Source organism: Tachysurus fulvidraco, chromosome 20 (assembly GCF_022655615.1).
Source record: "Tachysurus fulvidraco isolate hzauxx_2018 chromosome 20, HZAU_PFXX_2.0, whole genome shotgun sequence".
Classification (NCBI taxonomy): Eukaryota; Metazoa; Chordata; class Actinopteri; order Siluriformes; family Bagridae; genus Tachysurus; species Tachysurus fulvidraco.
The window spans coordinates 2818290-2836447 of NC_062537.1; the positions used below are offsets into that span (position 1 = coordinate 2818290).

An 18158-nucleotide genomic window follows, 5' to 3' on the forward strand; every position below is an offset into this window, starting at 1 on the left:
TGTTTGGGACTTTATTGTAAGGGAGTGTCTGTCACTATCACACATTTACTTCTGTTTTAATACAACCGAGTAGGGTACTGTGCTTCCTAATAAATCGCATTTATTTTTCTACATTTTTAAAGGAAAATAAAAAGATGACATATTTTTCTTTTTTTTTTTCATTATGTCCATAGAGGGAGGACATGAGCATTTGTCATTTTGTCATGATCACTTGTTTTTTATTATATAGCTTAAACTCAGGCTCACATCACATGTGTCATGCTCGACAGAATTCAGCAAATAATCATTTAACGTTCCTGCAATCTGCTGAAAAGTAAAACATGAGCTGGGACGTAATAAAACCGACTTCCAAATACTAAAACCCAGTAATTCCCTATAATGAACATTCATACCACACTGAAATTAAAGCAGCTCTATGGCCGTTTTATTGTTTTATAAAAATGTGGCACACGTGTGCTCGTTGTGCTCCATCGTATCACCTGTCTTGCAGAGCGCCATGAGAAAATTCTGTTAAATGTCAAGCAATAAAGTCTGACAACGGTAGATGTTATATTAAAACGGTCTGTCTAGGGGGGTAATGTAAGAGCTTGTGTCCTTTACAAACCAGCCTTAATGTCTGTGCATGTGAAACATGCTGAAAGTAGATTAAGAGTTGCTCAGGAGTTTGAGATGGCATCAAGACTTGGAGGATTACAGCCTTGTTTTTCCCATCGATCGAAAGCTGCGTTAACGTCAGACATTTCCAAAGTCTTATCAATCCAAATCTGAGGAACCAGCAGTGTGTGTGTGTGTGTGTTGCAAGAGGGGAGCGGGTGGGGAGTCTGATGTCTGAGTTTCCAGACACTGCAGTGGGAGGCCAGACAGTCACCTGAACTCAATCACAGATTGTGTGTTCTAATCAGAATTGGACTCTGTCTCAATACAAAGTCAAACACTAACTAACAGTCTTTATTACTATTCAGCCTACCAGTCACCCACCCATTAAATCCATGCTGGGCTTACAGTGAAACACTAGGATCCTTTATGAAAACTCTGCAGTGGAACGATGCCAATAACATTTAGTGTGCGATACGGTCAATACAATATAAAGTTTAAAGACATGCCTCTGTCACTGGGATTAACCGGCACAGAGAACACGCCTCCATCACTGTACTTATAGAGAGAGGACATGCCTCCATCACCGTACTTATAGAGAGAGGACATGCCTCCATCACTGTACTTATAGAGAGAGGACACGCCTCCATCACTGTACTTATAGAGAGAGGACATGCCTCCATCACTGTACTTATAGAGACAGAGGACATGCCTCTATCACTGTACTTATTGAGACAGAGGACATGCCTCCATCACTGTACTTAAAAAGACAGGACACGCCTCCATTATTGTACTTATAGAGTGAGTACATGCCGCCTTCACTGTACGTATAGAGAGAGGATTCGCCTCCATTACTGTACTTATAGAGACAGCACATGCCTCCATCACTGTACTTATAGAGAGAGGACATGCCTCCATCACTTTACTTATAGAGAGAAAGGATATGCCTCCATCACTGTACTTAAAGAGAGAGGACAAGCCTCCATCACTATACTTATAGAGAGGACACTCCTCTATCACTGTATTTATAGAGAGAGGACATGCCTCCATCACTGTACTTATAAAGAAAGGACACGCCTCCATCACTGTATTCATAGAGAAAGGATACGCCTTCATTACTGTACTTATAGAGAGAGGACAGGCCTCCATCACTGTACTTATAGAGAGAGGACACACCTTCATAAGTAAACTCATAGAGAGGACATGCTTCCATCACTATACTTATAGAGAGAGCACATGCCTCCATCACTTTACTTATAGAGAGAAAGGATATGCCTCCATCACTGTACTTAAAGAGAGAGGACAAGCCTCCATCACTATACTTATAGAGAGGACACTCCTCTATCACTGTATTTATAGAGAGAGGACATGCCTCCATCACTGTACTTATAAAGAAAGGACACGCCTCCATCACTGTATTCATAGAGAAAGGATACGCCTTCATTACTGTACTTATAGAGAGAGGACAGGCCTCCATCACTGTACTTATAGAGAGAGGACACACCTTCATAGGTAAACTCATAGAGAGGACATGCTTCCATCACTATACTTATAGAGAGAGCACATGCCTCCATTACTGTACTTAGAGAGAGAGGACATTCCTCCATCACTGTACTTATAGAGAGAGGACACACCTTCATAACTATACTTATAGAGAGGACATGCTTCCATCACTGTACTTATAAACAGAGGACACACCTCCATCACTGTACTTATAAACAGAGGACACACCTCCATCACTGTACTTATAAACAGAGGACACACCTCCATCACTGTACTTATAGAGAAAGGACACGCCTCCATCACTGTACTTATAAACAGAGGACACACCTCCATCACTGTACTTATAGAGAAAGGACACGCCTCTATCACTGTACTTATAGAGAGAGGACACGCCTCCATCACTGTACTTATAGAGAGAGGACACGCCTCCATTACTGTACTTATAGAGAGAGGACACGCCTCCATCACTGTACTTATATAAACAGTGGACACGCCTCAATCACTGTACTTATAGAGAGAGGACACGCCTTCATCACTGTACTTATAGAGAAAGGACATGCCTCAATCACTGTACTTATAGAGAGAGGACACACCTCAATCACTGTACTTATAGAGAGAGGACACGCCTCCATCACTGTACTTATAGAGAGAGGACACGCCTCCATCACTGTACTTATAGAGAAAGGACACACCTCCAATTCCATGAGTGGACCATTCATGTGGAATCGTTATATTTAAATAATGTGTCATTAGTGTTATAATTATAAAAGTTTTATTCAGCTGCAAATGTTGCGTGTGATGATTATATGACCAGAATCTCCTGGTTCTACTGTTGGCTCTTAAAGTATGTGAGATATTATTGAGACAATACATGTGTATTCATGAGCTGTACACATAAACTCATCTACATGCAAAAAGTACCTGGTAAAAAAATACATATAGCTGCATATGGTCATAACTAGTCTCCTATTTGTGTGTGTTAACAGTCTTTAATGTTTGGACTGAACCCAAGTGTCACCCAGTACTGCCTTCCACCCCAACATTGTCTAGGTCTCCTCCTTCCTTCCTCCCTTCCTTCCTCGTGTTTGCCCTCCCCCTTTCTGTCTCTCTCTCTCTCTCTCTCTGGGATCTCTGCAGAGCTGCTTCGGAGGTGTTGCCAGGGAAACGTGCTATCTAGTCGGAGTTATTGAACCGCAACTGGCTTTTTTTCTCTCACTGTAGAGGATAATGAGGCTCTGTCTCACAGCTCGGCCTTTCCATCGGCCATAGCGTCGATAAGACCCACAGCTGGCATCATTTTTAAACCTGCGGCTACACGCTCCGCAGGTGTATCAGCCCTAACTTTCTTGTGTAGACACTCATGCTCACATACACATATACACATAAACACACTCAGGTACACACACACACACACACACACACACACTGACTATATTGCTGAAACCTTCCCTCGAGCAAACCTGTGTTTGTGGTTGTGTAAATCGTGTGTGACTGGTGTGTGATTGGCAGATGAACGTGGGAACTTGAGTGAAGTTGTTCTGTGAGAGGAAAGAGAGTGTGACACACACACACACACACACACACACACACACACACACACACACACACACAAGTACCTACACTACTCAGCTTGCGGTCTTCCTTTGTATTAGAGCTCACAGAGAGCTTTGGCAGGGAAAAACTCGTACATCTGCTTTCCTGCATCCTCAAGTGAACTCACAGGAAAACACACACACACACACACACACACACACACACACACACACACACACACACACACACACACAGAGTAATCTGCCTTTTCGTGTTATTGTCTCATTAACTCACATCCTGTTCATCTTTTTGTTTCAGGAGTAGAAATTTAAGAAGTCACCTTGTTCAGCATTCAGGTAAAAAAAAAAGGTGTCCTGTGTTTCTTGTACTTTCAATGTATTTTTTGTAGGTGTGTTAATTTTTGTGTGAAAGATACAAGTGCAAAAAAAGTAGTTGAAGAATAAGGTGTGTGTGTGTGTACAAGTGGAAATAATGTACTTTTATATATATATACACACACACACACACACGAGGGTAGGAATTGGGTTTGACCTTGTCAGGACATCAGGCTGGTCCCCATGCTGTTTAACATAAATAAATAAGTAAATAAAAGCAGCCAAATGTTTGCCAGTTTGGTTACAGGGATTAAGATTAAATTTAGATTAAGTTTTGTGTAGCGTAACAATAATTAGCATCAATAATATTTATTGTAAGAGGCAAGTCCTTATAAGGACAGTAACACATCCGCATCAGTTATGTACAGCTACAGTATATCTGTATTATTGTACAATGTCCTCGCACAATAATGGTGATTTGCTTAATTATTTATATATGTGCTTATTTGTTACTTTATTTATTTTGCAGGTTTGGTCCAGCTTTTAAGTACCGCACTGCTGAAAAATATGCAGTCTCTCCCAATGCAAAGGGCCAGTTTCTTCCCACAAATCATTCAGAGCAACGTAAAGGATTTTCCACTGCAGCCATGCATAAGTCATGTAGCCCTACCCCTTTCACCTGCAGCAGTGTGTGTGTGTGTGTGTGTGTGTGTGTGTGTGTGTGTGTGTGTGTGTGTGTGTGTGTGTGTGTGTGTGTGTGTGTGTGTGTGTGTGTGTGTGAAAAGCACAGCTGGTAAGTACTGCATATCCAGAAGATTCTCAGACATATATATAGTGTATTCATCATATTTAAACTGAAGGCAGGAGGTGGTTGAGTTCAGTGTCTCAGGCATACACACACGCACACGCACACACACGCACACAAGCCTTTCCTTAATAATATAAACTCATTAGGCAAGTACAACCTGTTCTGTGATCTAGTCCTTAAGCTAATAATTATGAAATAAACTAATAACTGATGAAGTGTCATGTATTCAACATGTCTTTAAACTCGAAAATCCATGAATAAAGTATAACGGAAATAATTGTTTTCAGCGTGTTGATGTATTGTCTGTTATTTCTTCCGTGTTGTGTCACTAAACATGTCCATTCACACATATGAACCACACTGCAGTTAGCAAATCTGCACAAACTTCCCTTCTAAACATTGCAGAATAAAGTTCCCGGTGTTCATTGCGGTGTTTGAATTTATACATCTTCAGAAGACTGAAACTCGTTACGTTATTTGTGTGTTATTTGAACCTTTCCCATATGTTGCTGGTGGGGTTTTTACCTTTAATCAGTATCTTTATCCTAAAAATGTAGATATATATGTAGGTAATTATGATAACCAGAATGCGTATTCTTGACAGTAAAAACCATAAGACAGATAAAGGTACAGCTTAGTATCCTTTTTTTTTTCCTGAGAGTGCAGGCTCGCTGACATTTAATATTACCCCAAGCAAGGTGTGTGTTTATGTGTATTTTTGTATAGACATAAATTAAAATTGTGTATATGTGTGCATATGGGAATGTATTTACACATGTACATGTTTGTAATACAGAATGCAGTGATGTGTGTGAGAGAGAGATAGACAGACTTGTTCTTTGTGTGTATGTGTGTAAAACTTGTTAAACAGTCTATATGGGACTGCGGTGTGTGTGCTACGAATCAATGTGCTTTGTGTGTACAGTATGTTCTCGTGTGATTGTGTGTGTTTGTATCGACATACTACACACTCCATACTGCTCAGTGTGTGCTTAATTGTATGTACAGTATGTCCCGCCTTATGTGTGTACCTGCATCAGATGTATACCTGCATACAGTCATGCTGTGTTGTTTGTGTGTGTCTATGCTGTCATGCGTGCACATGCATCTGCATCAAAAAACATGACTGTCTGTTATGCTTTGTGTCCTTGCATCTGTGTGTGTGTTTGTGTGCGCTTTCATGTGTGCATGACCGTGTGCATGTATATGTGCTGTCATATATGTGCCTGTCTGGCTGTGTGCACAACTTGTATGTGTGTGTCTGTCTGAGTGTGTGTGTGTGTGTGTGTGTGTGTGTGTGTGTGTGTGTGTGTGTGTGTGTGTGTGTGTGTGTGTGTGAGAGAGAGAGTGCACTCAATGCACCCTCTCCCCCTCCTCCCAAGCAGAGCGGCCCATGCTGCAGATATCATCCATCTCCCTGTCACCGTGCGCCGGGGCTGCTGGGAAGGCAGCAGACAGCGTCTCAGTGCCGAGGACGGGAGCTGAATTCTAATTCAGCCACCCAGGACGGAAAATCGTTAACCTTGCAATGTGGGAACAAAGCAGAGGGGCTTAGGCAGTCGCGCTGTCCCTCACCAGCCCGCTTCTATTAACTCCACACACATCTTTCTGTCTGTGCATTACTCAAACCAAACTCCTGGGGAGAAATGAACACGTCTCAGAGCCTCGTTCTCGCTAGCTTATAGAGTTTTTAGAATCTTTAAAGGGACCATGCCATTAAGTGAGTTGGATTTGTAGCTAAGACAGATAAACGTGGGCGGCACCGTCTCTGCAGTCGCTCTGGCATATCTACAAACCAAACAATATGAACTCTTGCCAAAATATATCAAAGACAAAAGGTCTGTGCTATATGAGATGCTGGGGGCTTTTTGGGAATAATACCTTTAAATGCAGCGAGACAGTATGTAGGTCTTCCTCTGAAGACTATTCCTATAAATGACTTTAAAATACAACAAACCTGGGAGTGTCAAGATTCCAATTACCATCAATTATAATTAATTACCCAGTCCTGCTCTTTTAACGCTGCATAATTCTAACCTCATTGAATTGCAGACGCTGAGTTTGCACCATGAATCAGCAGTCGTCCTAACTTGTTTGCACTTTGGCAGTCTGTCGTCTCCTTCTGCTGAAAACTAACCTACTAACGTCACCATCACGTGTCTCCGAATTAATACGAGCAGTCTGGATATGTAATAAAAGTAACAAAAAAAGATTGAAGGAAGGAAGGAAAAGATTCTTGCCTCAAATCATACTGTTTTTGTTTAATTAGTTTTAGAACCAAGGAATGTGAGAAGACATTATCTAAAGGTGTCTACAACAATTTTATTTTGAATCTCTCAATGTTAGCTAACATAATATTAACTCTATACAAAGTTTACACAGCACGTTGTTGGGTGTTGGGCCACATTTGCTCTGTCACGTCTGTTAAAGTTTAAATGTGTTAAGAATTAACTTTGGTGCTTTCTAATGAGTGAGTAGTAGAGAGATGAAAATATACAAGGCTCTCCTGGGACCTAGCAGGGTGTTATTGTGTTGTCTGATTATAAATCACCAAAAGTAAAGTTTCAACCATCAGGCATGGTGTCCAACTTTAAAACATCTTAGGACTTGTTTTTTTTTTTGCCTTAGACGTATGTTTCGGGGTCGTCACCTTGTTTCTTTCACAAGGCCTCGCTTCAGGTTTAGCATGTCATTTTTAAGGAACCCAAATGTGCCCTGTGTCTCGGAGTTCTCTGAGTCGTCCTTCCACCCACTGATGTGTGTGTGGAATCACATTGACTGACTATACCACTAAATGACAGATGAAATAGCGGTATAAACGTGGGCGGAACGCCGTCTCTGAGGTCGCTCCCAAACAAAATGATCTCTAGTTCTCCGAGAAGATATCAAAGCCAGGCATTGTTATACGAGACGCTAATGCTCAGAACTGGTGTGCAAGGAAGCTATTGTGAGCCCCGGTCTGGTTTTAAAAGACAAGAAACCAGTGAACGTCAAGGTCAGAGTGTCTTTTCGGAGTCAGAATCCTGCTCGTTTAATGTCGCATGACCTTAATAAATTACCGAAGCACTATGACTCAGCAAGCAGCGGTTTTCCAGCTCTCGTTTTTCTCAAACTGTGGCTTAAGTTTAGCATCTCATTTTCACTGGAGATAATCTCAAGGCCACCGTGTAATGTCACCGTGAGTTTGTACAAGCCCCGTTTTCCCCTCCAGCAGTCTGTTTGTTCAGGCTTCGTGCTCGTTCTCAGCTGAAATCTCACTGCTCTTCTCTATAAGAGGGCTGTTTTTTACAGTGTTGTTGCAGGACCAAATTGTGGTTTTGAACCCGATGGACCTTTGTGGATACACGGGCCTGGGAAACCAGATCTGCACAAAAGGCGACTTTTAATTCGGGAAGGGGGGGGTGTTGTGTGTGTGTGTGTTGGGGGGGGTATGTGGGTGTTTGAGTATGGTGGGGGGTCTGCTTGAGTAAAACAAAAAACTCTTTGCTTGTACACGTTATCATGAATCTGCTGACTTTTCTTCTGAAGTGCAGCCCCGAGGGATCTCCTGTGGAAAGAAAAGAGGAACAATAAAGCAAACTATCATCTGTGCGAAGCCAAACAGCTCGGCTCCTCGGAGTTACAAACCCAACCCATGAGGAGCGGAGTCCAAAGTAAACAGCTGCAAGCGAAAGCAGAGGGAGCGGGATTCGCTTTGACAAAGAGGGCTCAGCGTGTGTTCGCTTCTTCCTGTAGCGTCTGCTTATTCATATCTACTGCCTTCATGCAATAAACCCTTTAACCTCAGATTTGGAATACCAAATAGCTCTGTCCATCACATTTTGGATTTTATTGCAAGGTTCAGTTTACCCAGGATGTGCTTTCATTGTGCATGTGTACACAAATCCTGAGAAAAAAAAGGCTTGATTAAACAACTATTGATTTCAATTCAGCTCTGCTATGTGTGCCTCAGACACCAAGGCCGCAGATGATGTATTGATTTATTCCCCAGCCCACTCTTTTTCAACCCCCCTCTGCAATAATTAAGGCTCCCTGAGCAAAGATGGCCGCCACAGCTGGTTGTGCACCAGAGTGTCTGTCGTGCACAACATGTCGGACGCCGAAGAACAGGTAGTGCAGCGTCGCTGTTCCGATCATCGCTCCTCGTGCTCCTCACACAGCAGCACCTTTCACACTATTGCACAGAGCCTCTTTCACACAGATCAGCCATGGTGCACGATCTGACAGGCAGAACAGGGGAACGTTTATAACCCCCGGCCTGGAAGGCAGCAGGAGATTAGAGTACGTATATAATTGCCTATACTTAAGCATATTGGTGTAAGACCTGCAGCTGGGAATATAATGTTAAGTTTCTGCATATATTTACACGTTCATAAAGATCTCTCGTACGCCAACATGCCATACCTTCTTAGTTTGAATTTGACCTTAAGTTCTAAATTAGGCTTTCAATAAAATTACATTTAAGATGCACAATCCTTTAGAACAGTTAGCAAAAGAATGATCCTTTTTTTTCTTTTCTATACCTTTTGCACAAAAATCTTTAAAGCGTGTTGGTCTACACTCTTGTGCTACATGATTAATTATGATTTTTATCATTAGGTCTGTGGTGATATAGAAGCTTCGCTTACTGAATGGCCTTCAGTGGAGTATAATACATCATGTCTGGAGTGGTTGTGTCCCAAACTGCATTGCTATTCATTTCTTTGCTTCTACAAAAAAAAAATATTTGTGTTTTTCGTACAAGCCAAAAGCTTTGATTTAAACACTAACCAAGTGTATTTTTTGTTTTACAAGGTACCTGGTGTTCTCTAGTATCACTATTAAGTCCCAAAATAGTGCAATATCTAGTATGACTTTAGACATAAAACCTTAAAAATCACTCACTCTGTAATCCTAAAATCCTAAAGGTTCTTTGGCTTGAGTTCCCAAAACTCTAAAAGTCATCCAAGATCCTGCAACAGTCTAAAGAACATGCTGTAGTAAGAATTTTCCAAAATCTGTATCTATGTCCCGTAAACAGCCATTTCAAAAGCAGACAAGAGAAGTGCCTGAAACACACGTCAGGTAGTTATTTCACTGGAACAAATCTCACAGATGTGTTCAGCATCAGTAAAAATGTGGAAAAAACCAAGACAGGTGCTGTGGCAGCAGAAGCACTGAAATAAAGAAACTTGAGGTCTAATCTGAAGAATCATTCATTAGATTGATGAATTATTCCAAGAACAAATAATAAAGCCTTGTATTAAGAGCACATATCTATTTATTCTATCTATTGAATTTAAAGAGGCAAAAAATGACACATTTTTTTCTTGCTCATTGTTTAACATTCGTTTCCTCGAGAATATAGCTAACAATCTGACAAATGTTCTGCCCAAAATCAGAGATTTAACCTCAAATCTTTATAAAGAAATTGAAACTACAATGAACTGAAGCGCCTGAGCACGTCTGTAGAGAGGTCAGTACAGATCTGTGATATGTTTTAATGCTCACATTCAACATTTAGGGTGAGACTGACTTCTGTACTAGTTGAGTAGATTATAAGTAACTTAGGCTTATAGCACCAGCTTAAAACTTAAAAAAAACTTAAAACCGAAGTGTGACATTTCAGTGCAGATATAGATAAGTCTATAAGCATTAAAAACCCAACAGCAACAAAAAAGAAAAGAAAAGAAAAGAAAGAAAGAAAAAGAGGAGCTCTAGCTTCTCCTGGTGTCCATTGTTTGTATTGACGGCCTGGGTCGTACATGAATGCCATGTGTACTATAATATACTGTATTTTACAGCAAGCTTTTTCATCTCATGAAATTGGACATAGATTCTAGTGTATAATTTAACCTAAAATAAAATTTACATTCTATTGCTCTCCATTATGAACAACACACACACCATCTTTTCCACAGCATATTCACCAGGCAGAGGATTGTGTTCAGTGGCAGACTGCTATCTATCTATCTATCTATCTATCTATCTATCTATCTATCTATCTATCTATCTATCTATCTATCTATCTATCTATCTATCTATCTATCTATCTATCTGTCTGTCTGTCTGTCTGTCTGACTGTCTCTCTGTCTGTCTATCTGTCTGACTGTCTGTCTGTCTGTCTGTCTGTGTGTCTGTTTCTCTGTCTGTATATCTATCTATTTACAGTCATTCAGACTGTAGGTCAGAAACATCATTATATAAATGATGATATAACTGAATGGTTTCACATTCAATTATAAATTAAACTGAACAGTTATCTTGTTATTTATGATATTTATGTTTCCAGAACATGCAAGATTTTACTCTTATAAATATTATTAATCTTTATTATTATTTACATTATCTATGTAGGACCCTGTAGGACTTAAAAACGTAATCATGCAATCATCCATTAGTAAAGACATCATTTTTTATTTCGAATCGTAATGAATATATTTTAAAGTGTGAGTGCTCTGTTTCACCACTAGAGGGAAGCACTTTCTTGTGAATTAGATTTAACAGGTTAAACGCGACTTACTGATCTTTATGGAAGGCCATTTTACTCAAAACGACACAAACAACACTGATACGTTTCCGTTAATCTATAATTACAGGTATAATAAACAGATTTATATTTCAAAATGGCCTCTTTCAAAAGACTAATGACAAATATATTTCCTAATGATAGTTTTATTTTATAATGGCACTTTTTTCCATACAATATCCTTATCCCAAATTGTATTTCATTCAGTTTTTTTTTATCTAAAAACATGGCACAATATATCATACACATCTAAAAAATAACATAATATACTATATAATTACATACTATATCATACACATCTATATAATAACATAATATACTATATAATTACATACTATATAATCACATAATATACTATATAATTACATACTATATCATACATAAATAACCAGATAAATGTCCTAATAAATTATGTGTGGCACTTTGCAAGCACAAGCCACTTAGATGATTTAATTCATTTTGCTGAAAGGCAAAATGAATGGGAGGAAATGGGAGGAAAAATCCTCTCAGCATTTCATCAGACATCTTCACCAGATCTGATGCTATGTAGATGTGTCCCCTGAGACACAAGGCTCTGTGAGTGGAGCTACTGAGCTGCTGCTGCTTCATGTCTCATTCAGTGAAATGCAAAACTATTAGGAATTGATTGGCATGTGATTGGCACAGGAGCTGATTAATGTGCTGCTGTCAGTGGTGATGATGAAGATGGATTCACTCCACAGGACCGAATCGGCTCAGTTAACTCGGCTCAGTTAGCTGTCATTTAATGACGCTAGTGCAAAGTTGGAGTCAAATTGTCTTTTCATTCACTGATTAACTGTGATTCACTGTGTGTGGAATGTGTGTGTGTGGAATGTGTGCTTGTGGAATGTGTGTCTGTGTGTGTATGTGTGTGTGTGTGTGTGTGTGTGTGTGTGATGCCCACATCTTGCTGTGATTTTATTTTCACATGTGATTTTGTCTTCATCTGATTCATAGTTTTTATTTTCGCATCTTTTTTAACATGATTCATGTCACATTTTGGCTCGTGTTACTTTTTTTCACAGTGATTTGTGGTCATTTTTCACACTTAGTTTACTATTTTCAAATTATTATTTTTTTTTATTATTATTTATTATTTCAAATGGTTCATTTGCTTTCTTTTGTGTTTTTTCAATTTATTTATTTATTTCCAAATGGACCTGGCCTGGACAATTCTTATTCACATGAAGTTCCACACGTATGTTTGAGTTCATGCGCACAATTTCAAGTTATAAATGGTGAAATGCATGTTTTATTCCTTAAATAATCACATGTTTAAACGGAAATGTAGGTAATATTTCTGTAAGACGTTTGCTCTGTCAATGTTCGCTTGCTTTTTGGATGACTTTTTGGCCATTATTTTTAGATCGATTCTTACATCGTGCTTCGCATCTGAGAAACAATCAAAAGTAATGATCCAGGAGTAATGACTATGGTGTGGACTCCCTCGTCATTATCATTATCATCATCACCAATGCCTTCCCAATAAAGCTCCTGTTCCTTCATCGGCTCACCTGTAAAAATGTACAGGAATGTGATGCTATTCATGTCTACCATTCTCATCAATAACATTTAAAAACAAAACAGTATAACATAATACATTGTCTTTAATACTGTATAAAAGTTTTAAATATTCTATAACAACCCAAATATTCTGCCAAGACTCTATAAATATTCATTAATCTGTAAATTGGACACACTTCCAATCTTCCTATGACTATAACTATGATGTGTCCTTAGCGATGTTATTAGCTATTGCATACTGTGTTATTACTGACAGGATGACAAGCTGAGAATTTAAAGAGAGGCATAGAAAACAGAGTCTGTTTATAACATAAGCGATATTCATGGATGCTTCACAACAACATATCTGTTTTTGGTCAATGTCTGTGTAATAACAGCAGCTCCATTTCACCACATCACCCTGTCGTTGATTATTTTCCTATTCTAAACTAACTAGATTAGCTAGTCAATTAGCTTAGCACACAGGTTCTGTAGCTAAATGTTGATTAATGAGCTTGAACCCTGTTTTTTGCATTTAGAAGTTCTTTCTGGCTTGTGATGTTAGCATCTATAACTCATAGTCTTTCTTTTACAGGATTTTCTCTCTAGATGGTTGTCTTATTGGAAATATGCTACTAAAGTGTGATTGGTGATGTAGATATAAAGAGCAGATGCTCTTTATCATGTTTGTTGGCTTCACCGTATGGCTCGTGCTCCTCTGGGTCGTTTCCTTTTAATGGCTCGGCTGCTTGACAAGCCTCGGCTATTGGTTGTAACATCAAGAGTGAGATCCGGTCGGTCTGTCATAGACGTCGCACATCACCATTTTGTAAAGTGTGATGTTCATCGACACTTAAAGTGCTTGTCTGAAAAGAAGTCTTACATTAGGATCGTCAGATGAAAGAAGAAATACACTTATTTGCAAAAATGCATCATGCTGAGAAACATGAAACGTACATACAAATGCTCGTTTTCTCATATCTGTGCGAGTCGATTGCTTTCTAGCTGACTGAAAGCGTGAACGTGCTTCTCCCCTGTGTGTTTCATCTCGCTAAGACAATGAGCCCAGCAGAGAGCAGGAGATATTTTCCTTCCTCGCATAATCAGATGTATTTCCACAAGTGAGGAAAAAGAGCGGCCCACAGCGAGAATTATAGAAGGTGATTATGACTTCGGTTGCATGGCAACACATTTTGGTAGGAGACTAGCTGATTTAGCTTCATTTCTGACTCGAGGCTTGGAGAGTGTACTTTAGAAACACAACCACTAGCGAGTCAGCAGCAAGAGCAAACCGAATATTTGGGCTCGAGTAATCTTCACACGTTCATATCAGTACCAGGTGTGGAACACAAATTGAACACGTGGCCGCTAATGTCACGTTCGCGTATGTGATTGTGTTGTAAGGGTTGTTTTCAAAAAAAGTAAATGCAGTCTGAAAAAAAAAAGGAAAAAAAAAAAACATGATCATGAGTCACACTTCACTTAAATAAACCCTGCTGCGTGGGCTGTAGACAGGTCATTTTGAAATACTCTGTGTGTGTGTGTGTCTGAGTGTGTGTGGTAGCAACAGGGTTTGTTCAGGAGTGATGGAGCTAAGCTTCAAAAACAACACCTCTGTACAGACTTGTACTCAAGAGACTGTACAGGGGATTTGGCTTGTTTATGATGTATGAAAAGCTGACTACCTTGATGGCAAAAGGGTATTTTCTTATAGATTTTTTTTCCTTCATAATCCCTGGTGAGAGTCAGAAGGACAAAAAGCAAGGAATTACAGTAAAAAATAATAAACAGCATTTTTTTTCTAATATATCTTCTCAAAATCTCACAACTCAGCAGTACGATATTCGTCCTTTCAGCATTTTTCAAAAATTACCTGAAGGACCTTGAATCACACAACTGTTGATATGGTGAAGGTTTGTCTGAGAACATATTTGTTTAACGTTTATAGAAAGAGTCAGTGCCCTGCAATAGACTGTCACATTTACACCTCAGGTAAATCTTCAGGAAAGACTTTTAGTTTTCATTGTAGCACGAAAGCTGTGTTTTTTTTTTGTCTTATTAACTCAAGAGAGATGAAAAAGAGTCTGGTAAAGGAAGGAATGACTGTTTATAGCTGCTTTAACTTGTTTTTGCAGACTTTCAGGGACACTGATCGTAACTACAAACTGTGAGGATCCGGAGGCATCTAGAGATGTTCGAGATTCAGTTGGATTCTGTTTCATGAGGATTTGTGCGTCAAGGAGAAAAAGCCAACTCCACGTGGTCTCTGAGGACAACAATGTCCTAATCAATACAGACCTAATGTAGAACAGTCATAATTCATAATAACACTCTCTGGTGTTTATAACAGTTTATAATCACACCCTCCAGTGTCACCCAAATGAGGATGCGGTTCACTTTTGAGTTTGGTTCCTCTCAAGGTTTCTTGGGAGTTTTTCCTCACTTCAGTCACCTCAGGCTTGATCATTGGGGATAAATAATAAACACATTTAAATAGACATAATATTAATCTTTGTATAATTAACTTATTGTTGTATATTTCTTATATATTGGATCTAAATATTTCTCCTCATTTCTCCTGTGATCAATTCTGTAAGATCTGTGGTACAAGATCAACAGCCAATAGGATGCGTCTATTTTGTTCACGTGATCTGGTCATTTGGCGGTTTAATTAAATTGGCAATTGGTAAAAAATGGCGTTTAAAAAAAAATAAAAATAAAAAATAGACATTTAAAGTGTTGAAATTGATTAAAAAATAGAGTATGTTGAAGAGGAAAAGGAAAAATAAGCTTAATTTATTCCTGTCTTCATATTTGACAGAGAATTTTCTGTTAAACGGTCAAACTTTTTTTCCCCACAAACCCGTTAGCATGTTGCTAACTAACGGTTTGGTTCCTTTCGATGCGCGTGCAAGTCTGTCAGCTGACAGATTCGGGATTATGACGTTTTATTCTGTTTTGTTGGAGCGTATTTTAATTTACATTATCTGTGAAAAGGAAACGGCGTCGAATGACCAACAAACGAGTGAGTAAAATATGTATTTTGTCCGTTATTACCGCTGTATAAATGACTATAACAGGGTTTACGGTAAACACCAGAAGTTTTGAGGGAAAGTTACTGTACATTGTTTTGTTTTTTTTTCACATTATACACTACTTATTAACGCTAATATATCGGTTATTCTTTAACATTAAATTCTTAGATTTTTAGATCATGTATATAAAATGCTTCTATAAAAACTTGTGACGTTTTCTATTTTGAGGCTGTTTAAAACTTAAAAAAAAATTAAGGTGGTGTATTTCTGCAATTTATTTAATGAACAAATGTGATATTTTTAAGACGTATGTTTTTAATATGTATGTATTTTTAATATCATAAAAATTTATATTTTTAAGAATTTTGATAGTTTAAACAGTTTGGTGTTTATCGTAAAAGCACGTGTATATACTATTTTCTTTTTAAACTACAGCTGGTTTGTGGTGTTTTTGGTTCTGGCCGCTGTGCCAGTATTTTAACATAGAGTGCTGAGATATTTTAAAGCTTTCATCTACATTAGTGCAGTTAGGTTAAGTGTTAGATAATGACTTATTGGTTAGTAACCATAGTATTCTGTGATTGTAATGGGTCGTGTTAAAGGACAACCCTCACAGTAAAAGTGAGTCTGGTAAAAGTGAGTCTGTCCAGCATTTGGCAGACGCTCTAATTCAGAGTGACTTACATTATCTAATTTATTTATTTTTAAATACAATTGAGGGTTAAGGGCCTTGCTCAGGGGTCCAACAGTGGCAGCTTGGTGGACCTGTGATCGAACCCACAACCTTCCGATTTGTAGCTTAACACCTTTACCACTAGGCCACGGCATGCCCTTCTAACGTGTTGGTTGGTTGGTTCACACAGGGATGCTGTTATTGCAATTAAAGTTTAAACGATCTCAATCAATCAAGAGTTTCTCCTTTGCCATTTTCCATTGCTGATCATCATCAAATTAAGGATAAATCCAACATAGAATTATTTCCTGAAGAATGTTCAGGAAAGCTCTGAGCTAAGGCTGAAGCAAGAGCTACAAACTATATATACTATAAAATAAATCTTGCTGCTAATATAATGATAAAGTTATTGAGTGTTTTCTTTTTTACTTTGCATGTGGGGGTATGGACAAATAATTGTCTGGAAAGGGAACATAAGTAAAACCCAGCTGTGCTGGCAGAGAGACACGTCATTGCTCGGATGCATTTAGTCAAGATCACCCATGAGTCCAGTGCATATGTTATCTGCAGCCGTGCAGCATTTCGTGTACAAAGGTAAAAATCTGACTAACCATGTCAAATTAGATCTAAATAAAGACGTCCTTCCTCCTGCATCTCGTTCACTCTGGCATCACAGGAGATGGCGGCTAATGAGAGAAGTGCTGTAGTCAAGGTTCCACTTCTTTTGATGGCTGTCTCCTGTGGGAACTTGTGTGTGTGTGTGTGTGTGTGTGTGTGTGTGTGTGTGTGTGTGTGTGTGTGTGTGTGTGTGTGTGTGCGTGCGCTGTTTGGACCAAGGGACACAGCAGACAGTTTGACGTGTGCATAGATGAGCTGTCAGGCTCTGCACTGAAAAAAGCTTGCTTATACTGTTGGCTGGATTTGATTGAAAAACCAAAGAAATTGAAAAAAAAAAAAAAAAACAATCAAAGGAACGCTAAATAAATACAACATGTTTGAAATCCATGTTTTTTTTTGATGATGAACTTGGCATAAAGGCATTAATAGCATTACTAACATCTTTATCATGGTTAACAATGCAGATATCTATGAATATGCTTAGTGCTGAAAAATATCAACCTGTCAGCAAAAAAGTAATATACATCATTTTGGTTGGAATATGGTAAGGAGAGAGAGAATAGAAATATCAGTGTTCTGAGAATCAGTTAGAAGTTTAGAATGACATTTTTCCTTTCTTCTCTAGCCATTTTCATCACCTCTTTGTCTCAGGCAAAAGTAGTTCTGGATAAGTGTCATACCGATATGCAGACAGTAACACTGTTTGCGCAATGTTCTGAGCAAACCCTGCTGGCATGTTCCTGCTGTGAGAGTGTTTCTTGTCTGGTGTTTTGTCCATTCCCTTTCAGACAAAAATTCAGAAAATTACATGGAATGAAATGGCATGCTGCACACGTAATGGCATGGAACCGATTTAGCTTTTGCTAGATGCTTTAGATGGATTGTCTTTCACATAGACGGTTGGATAGACCATATTATTCTGGCAGACAATTATCGGCGTATCATTTATTCATGTGCCTAAAGGACAATGCTGGCAAATCGTGCAGTCTTCCATTTCGAAACACCAAGGAAAAAAGCTGATGCTTTT

At 38.9% G+C, this 18158-nt stretch overlaps 1 long non-coding RNA gene across 3 annotated transcripts in view; it reads left to right on the top strand.

The window, feature by feature from the left end:
• Positions 1–4751, top strand: part of LOC113650360 — a 53851-nt gene extending 49100 nt beyond the window's left edge. For all 3 annotated transcript variants that reach the window (XR_003442386.2, XR_007138866.1, XR_007138867.1), the window contains 2 exons: positions 3949–3986; positions 4495–4751. This is a non-coding gene — a long non-coding RNA (uncharacterized LOC113650360). The remainder of the gene's footprint in view (positions 1–3948; positions 3987–4494) is intronic.
• The last annotated feature ends 13407 nt before the right edge of the window (positions 4752–18158 follow it).